This window comes from Tachyglossus aculeatus, chromosome 1 (genome assembly GCF_015852505.1).
Source record: "Tachyglossus aculeatus isolate mTacAcu1 chromosome 1, mTacAcu1.pri, whole genome shotgun sequence".
In the NCBI taxonomy this organism is placed as follows: domain Eukaryota; kingdom Metazoa; phylum Chordata; class Mammalia; order Monotremata; family Tachyglossidae; genus Tachyglossus; species Tachyglossus aculeatus.
Window position 1 is genome coordinate 45,139,526 of NC_052066.1, and position 7,714 is coordinate 45,147,239.

Sequence of the window (7,714 nt, forward strand, 5' to 3'; positions counted from 1 at the left end):
TTTTCCCATCCTGGTTCCCAGAGAGATGGTGGTGTGGAAACCCCAATAGCACAACTGTCCTTTCTAAGTGAGATAGCTGGTCATGTCTGAGGAGGGTGCTAACCCTAGCATAGTGCCATAAATCACACCAGTGTGGTTCTCATCCAGTAGGTACATAATTTCAGTAATTCCAGTATACAGAGAAATGAGGTTTTATGTGATGGAGCTCAAAGCCTGGGAAATAAAGACACATTGTTTCTTCATCTCTGCTATTCTTTAACTGCTCCTGGAACTTTGATCATTCATCAGAGGAAAAAAAAGAAAGTTTTACTGAAATTCTATACTAAAGGAACAACATGACACTGATGCCAAAACAGGGTGATGTGATGATTAACTTAAGGAAACTCTAGGCAAAATTGTGAAAATATTTTTCACCATAACTCAATTGCAACATAAGCTTATAAAGCAAGGTAACACAATGGAGAAGTGTTACAGATCTTTTAGAATTTGTCAAGTAGGTTTTCTGGCTTTGACTGGGAAGTTGGTTTTTTTTATTTAAGAGAAGCAGCGTGGCTCAGTGGAAAGAGCCTGGACTTTGGAGTCAGAGGGCATGGGTTCAAATCCCGACTCCGCCAGTTGTCAGCTGTGTGACTTTGGGAAAGTCACTTCACTTCTCTGTGCCTGTTACCTCATCTGTAAAATGGGGATTAAGGCTGTGAGCCCCCTTTAGGGCAACCTGATCAACTTGTTACCTCCCCAGTGCTTTGCACATAGTAAGCGCTTAGTAAATGCCAACGTTATTATTATTATTATGTACTCATGGGGTCTTCATATTTGTCCTTTGCTCACAGAAACGTTTCTTTGAAAGTAATGAAGTAAATCATTGTTAAACTTCATCATTTTGAAAGAAATGTGAAAATACTACGATTGGGACGTGATAATAGATTTTGCCTTGTTCATCGGTCTTCTGGGCACTTTCTGACTAAAAGAGAATTGATTTCATATAAAAAAATGGAAGCGTCGTTGTCTTTCTCATCACTCTGTTCAATGCTGGTTCTGAGTGTAATACCTGCTTTATCAAGGATTAGAACTAGAGGAATCCTTTACTCTTGACACCCCAACTGAAGCCTAGACCCTCGAAGGGGGCAGATCCTTATTAAAAATCACCCTGAAGAGCTGCTGATTCTATTCTCCTTCCCTTTCACTGACTGCCCCAGAAGTTCAAAACCAAATTCAAATCCCAGCTCCACCAACTGTCAGCTGTGTGATTCTGGGCAAGTCACTTACCTTCTCTGTGCCTCAGTTACCTCATCTGTAAAATGGGGATGAAGACTGTGAGCCCCCGTGGGACAACCTGATCACCTTGTAACCTCCTCAGCACTTAGAATGGTGCTTTGCACATAGTAAGAGCTTAATAAATGCCATTATTATTATTATAAAATTCCTCAGGAGTGGGTTGATCTAAATCTTAAGGGGAAGACAGGATGACCAACATCCTTGTTTCCATGAAATTGTCACAATCCCTCACACACATAAGAATGCTATTCTAGGCACAGTCACCCACAGAAACATATGCAGAAGCTTCCAGATAATCACTCTCTCCACCATTAGAGTTTATTTAAATCACATCTCCTCCAAGACGCCAACCCTGACTAAACCCCCATTCCCCTACTCCCTCTCCCTTCTGCATTTCCCTTGCCCTTGGATTTGTACCCTTTATTCAACCCCCCCAGGCCCCACAGCACTTGTGTACATATCCATAATTTATTTTAATGTCTGTCTCCCCTCTAGACTGTAACCTCCTCATGGACAGGGAACAAACCTACAAATTCTGTTATACTGTACTCTCCTAAGTGCTGAGTTAAGTGTTCTGCACACAGTGCGCTCAATAAATATGACTGATGGATTCATTGACTGATTCACTCAAAATGGATTGTCAAGTGAAAGGAGCCTAGCTAAGTTTAGTTTCATTCATTTATTCAATCGTATTTCTTGAGCACTTACTGTGTGCAGAGCACTGTACTAAGCACTTGGGAAGTACAAGTTGGCAACGTATAGAGACGGTCCCTACCCAACAACCGGCTCACAATCTAGAAGTGGGAGACAGACAACAAAACAAAACATGTGGGCAGGTGTCAAGTCATCAGAATAAATAGAAATAAAGCTAGAAGCACATCATTAAAAAAATTAATAGAATAGTAGTTTCCCATAGGTAATGCTGTAATTATGCAATTGTCAAGGCATTGTCTCAATCAGTGGTATTTATTGAGCACTTACTATGCGCAGAGCACTATGTTAAGTGCTTGGAAGAGTACAATGTAGTCAGGTCCACAAGGAGCTCACATCCCCTTCAGCAAAAAGGCATTTTATGCTAAAAGTGAGAGATCTCTCATTATCTAATGCTAAATAGAGATTAAGCAGCTGTTAAACTGAGCTTTCATTTCTATCTTGGTCAAAATACTTCAAAGGCTGAGGCAGAGGGGAAGGGGAATCAATCAATCGTATTTATTGAGCACTTACTGTGTGCAGAGCACTGTACTAAGCGCTTGGGAAGTACAAGATGGCAACATATATAGACACAGTCCCTACCCAACAGTGGGGGAATGTTTGAGCTTACTAAGAGAGTGCTGAAAGAATCAATCATTGGTATTTATCAAGGGCTTACTGTTTGCAGAGCTGTGCATTAAGCACTTAGGAGAAGATCAAACAATAGAGTTGGTAGATATGATCCCTGCCCACTAGGACCTTACAGTTCAGAGATGGAGACAGATATTAAAATGCATTGCAAACACTGACATTAAATTTGAGACTTCCGTGAAACCACACTTAAGGAAGATTATTTTGCTGGAAGATCCCTGTACGTTTTCAGAAAGTCCCATACACACTTTCACTCAGACGTAGCTGTTCACAGAAACTGATACACATCTCCACGCAGACATTTTTGACTTAGACTTAGATTTAGACTTAGACTTAGGTAGTAACACTGTTGCCATTATCACCAGGTGACTGAAATTTGCCAGAATGATCACAAAGAAGCCTTCAGATGTTGGAAATTGGCCAATCAGCAGAACAGTGGTGGAAGACAGGGAAAATTGTAGTGACCGCCACCCTTTCTGCAGGCTGATCAATTGTCTTCCACAGCTGAAGTAGCACCAATGAAAGAAATCTTTGTCAGTTGTGACTTTTGCTTGGCTGAGTTGTCTTTGTTCACCTCCCTTTTCCTACTACTGCTTCTGTTCTTCTTTTAGACTGCGAGCCCACTGTTGGGTAGGGACTGTCTCTATATGTTGCCAACTTGTACTTCCCAAGTGCTTAGTACAGTGCTCTGCACACGGTAAGAGCTCAATAAATACGATTGATTGATTGTTCTAATCCACTCTATATCAAAGACATGTTGGTAAGTACATAAATTATTATGAGTGTATATGTGTATGTTTGTGTGCATTGAGGTCTCAGCGGCTATGTGGGTAACTACTGTGTCCCTTTAGTTATCTTTGCCTCTCTCTCTGTCTCCCTCTGAGTCAATCTAAAAATAGAGAAATTAAAACCTCTGCAAATTCTGTGAGGTAAATGGTTTTTCATGTAGTTTTGCTGACTCTAAGGATTCTTTCCCTTTGATATTAGTCAACCCCATAGGATTAATGAGAGTATTATTGGTTCAACTGTTCATCACTTACAGCCAACTGCTTGTTCTGAAACATGCTCTTGATATAACAGAACACAATGATTTTAAGTAAGCATAGAGTTTATAAAGAACCTAGCCCTTTACTCGGTCATGATTTATTCCTGCCCAAAAGGTTTATTTCCACTCAAGAATGTCAATGATTATGGGTTTCCTATAACTGAGGAAAAGAAAATCAATTGTCTTTTTTTCATTTTGTACCAGATGATAGATCATTACCTTGGTTATAACTCGAATGTAAGAGATAACTGTTTTAATCTTGATTTAAAGAGGAAGAGCTAGCAAATGATGACCTTTCTCTAACTTTGGGAACATTCTTTGTATTTTTGCTGATGAAATGTTACTATGAGAACATCAAAAAAGAGTAGCATTCTTTGGTGAAAATGGGAAAATGGGATTCTTTCTTGAAATCACCATGCCAAATCCTTTTATTTTTCAAAAGGATTTGTCCTTCCAAGAACCTAGTGGAAATGAAGGCTTTATCAAAAACACTTTTGAAGATATGAGTGAGGCAGGTCCTGACAGCCTCCTCTTGTTTCTCTGAGCAGGGTCATCTCTGGACCCCACATCCTCGAGTGGTCTTACCTCAATTCTTTGTTGGACAAATGGAGCGTAGCTATTTTTTTATGTCTCTTTCTTTCTTCCCAAGCCCAAACCAGTTTAAAGATAGATTTAGCTGAGGTGGGGGAGGGGTGGAGGTTAGGGGAGAAGTCATTTAACTTTATGCCCTTCGATGTGGAACACTTTACTTTTCAGGGGTATGACACAAAGGAAGTTGTAAAGAACTGGGTCTGAAGGAAGGATAATAGCTACTGATTCCCCATTTTACAGGTGAGGAAACAGACACAGAGAAGCTAAGTGACTTGCTCGAGGTCACACAGCAAGTCTGCGGAGAAGCCAAAATTAGAAACTAAGCCCTTTGATCCTTTAGCCTGTGTTGGTCCAATAGATCATGCAGAAATGGGATGGAGAATGGGTGACTGCCTGCCGGGGACTACCTGGAGGGAGCCTTTGATGAAAGGGTAAAGTTCTTCACCCCATTGTGATGCTATTTTAAAGTAAATTCAACCTGCTGGGCCCTTGGTACTTGGCCCTTTACTTGTACATATCTATTCTATTTATTTTATTTTGTTAATATGTTTGGTTTTGTTCTCTGTCTCCCCCTTCTAGACTGTGAGCCCACTGTTGAGTAGGGACCGTCTCTATATGTTGCCAACTTGTACTTCCCCAGCGCTTAGTACAGTGCTCTGCACATAGTAAGCGCTCAATAAATACGATTGATTGGTAAATAATAATGGCATTTATTAAGCGCTTACTATGTGCAAAGCACTGTTCTAAGCTCTGGGGAGGTTACAAGGAGATCAGGTTGTCCCACGGGGGGCTTCACAGTCTTAATCCTCATTTTACAGATGAGGGAACTGAAGCCTAGAGAAGTTAAGTGACTTGCCCAACGTCACACAGCTGACAGTTGGCAGGGTTGGGATTCGAACCCATGACCCCTGACTCCAAAGCCCGTGCTCTTTCCACTGAGCCACGCTGCTTCTCTTAATAATGGCATTTATTAAGCGCTTACTATGTGCAAAGCACTGTTCTAAGCACTGGGGAGGTTACAAGGTGATCATGTTGTCCCACGTGGGGCTCACAGTCTTAATCCCCATTTTACAAATGAGGTAACTGAGGCACAGAGAAGTTAAATGACTTGCCCAAAGTCATACAGCCGACAATTGGCGGAGCCGGAACTTGAACCCATGACCTCTGACTCCAAAGCCCATGCTCTTTTCCACTGAGCCACGCTGCCAATGAATGGCAGCCTATAGAGGTCTGCCTATAGAGGCTATTTTAATCTCAGTGAACATCATAACCAGCTGCTGACCATCCCAACTGGCTTCTTGTCTCCCTCATTCCCCTCTCCATCTCCCCATCTTACCTCCTTCCCTTCCCCACAGCACCTGTATATATGTTTGTACATATTTATTACTCTATTTATATTATTTTACTTGTACACATCTATTCTATTCATTTTATTTGGTTAATATGTTTGGTTTTGTTCTCTGTCTCCCCCTTCTAGACTGTGAGCCCACTGTTGGGTAGGGACTGTCTCTATATGTTGCCGACTTGTACTTCCCAAGAGCTTAGTACAGTGCTCTGCACACAGTAAGCGCTCAATAAATACGATTGATTGATTGATTGATTGTCTTCCCCGTCTCCTCTAGTGAAAAAGAAGGTTGAAGAATTCAACATTAAAAATCACCAACCCTCAATTTTTGAAATATCAGTCAAAGGTTTTTATTGAGTGCTTCCTGTGTGCGGGGCACACCGTAATACGAATTTGGGATAGTACAGTAGAATTAGTCAATACAGTCTGAGAAGCAGTGTGGAGAGAACAGGGGCTTGGGAGTCAGAGAAACTGAGTTCTAAACTCGGTTCTGTCAATTGTTTGCTCTGTGACCTTAGGCAAGCCACCTCATTTTTCTGTGTCTGTTTCCCCTACTCTAAAATGAGTGTTTTAAACACCTCTTCTCCCTCTTATTTAGATTGTGAGCTACCTATGGGACGGGGACTGTGTCCAACCTGCTTAACTTAGATCTGTCCTAGTTCCTAGAAGAATGTTTGACACATAAGTGCTTCAAAAATGCCATTTGAAATATCGATCAATCAGTCAATCGTATTTATTGAGCACTTACTGTGTGCAGAGCACTGTACTAAGCACTTGGGAAGCACAAGTTGGCAACATAATCCTTGCCCTCAAGGAACTTATAGTGTAGTGCGAGAGAAAAGTAATACAAATTTGTAAAAGCGTTCAGTCTGAGAAGCAGTGTGGCTCAGTGGAAAGAGCACGGACTTGGGAGTCAAAGGTTCTGGGTTCTAATCCCAGCTCTGCCACTTGTCAGCTGTGGGACTTTGGGTAAGTCACTTAACTTCTCTCTGCCTCAGTTACTTCATCTGTAAAATGGGGATTAAGACTGTGAGCTCCATGTGGGACAACCTGATCACCTTGTATCCCCCGCAGCACTTAGAACAGTGCTTCACACATAGTAAGCGCTTAATACATATTATTATTATTATTATTATTATTATTATTATTATTATTATTTTTCCACCATTCTCCTAGTCCCAGTCTCCGCAGCTCCCCAGATTCAGACTCCTAACTCCCCATTCTATGGCTCTGCCACTACCCACAACAACTGTTGGGAGGCAAGAACCCAGGAGCCCGAGAATAAAGGGAAAGTGGGGAGTCACAGCCAGAGTATTTTCATTAATATGGTACTTGATATGTGCTTACTATGTATCAGTAAGCAGATGATACATAGTACCAGCTGATACATAGATACATAGCAGAGTAGCAGTGTGGCTCAGTGGACAAAGCACGGGCTTTGGAGTCAGAGGTCATAGGTTCAAATCCTGGCTCTGCCACATGTCTGCTGTGTGACCTTGGGCAAGTCACTTAACTTCTCTGAGTCTCAGTTATATGTATATAACTCATATAACTCAGTGTATAACATATAACTCAGTATATGTTGCCAACTTGTACTTCCCAAGTGCTTAGTACAGTGCTCTGCACACAGTAAGCGCTCAATAAATACAATTGATTGATTGATTACCTCAGCTGTAAAATGGGGATGAAGACTGTGAGCCCCACCGGGGACAACTTGATCACCTTGTATCCCCTCCAGCACATAGAACAGTGCTTTGCACATAGTAAGCACTTAACAAATGGCATTATTATTATTATTATTATCAAGCACTGTTCAAAGTTTTGGGGTAGTATAAATGAATCAGGTTGGACACAGTCCCTGTCCCACATGGGGCTCACACTCTAAATCCTCATTTTACAGATGAGTTAACTGAGGCACAGAGAAATGAAGTGCCGTGCCAAGGTCACACAGCGGACAAGGGGCTGAGCCGGGATTAGAACCCGAGCCTTCTGACCCCCTAGGCTCGTGCTCTATCCACTATGTCAGGCTGAGCAGTTTGTCAGTTATCCCACACCTCATTCCTCCTGTACCCTCTACTATCCAGTATCTTCTCCCCTCTCCGTAACTGTGGGGATGA

General features: G+C 41.8%; 1 non-coding gene across 1 annotated transcript; it reads left to right on the plus strand.

The window, feature by feature from the left end:
- Positions 1-463: 463 nt before the first annotated feature.
- On the plus strand, positions 464-525 carry LOC119934475. Its single transcript, XR_005452944.1, has one exon. It is a non-coding gene; the product is annotated as a U7 small nuclear RNA (small nuclear RNA).
- The last annotated feature ends 7,189 nt before the right edge of the window (positions 526-7,714 follow it).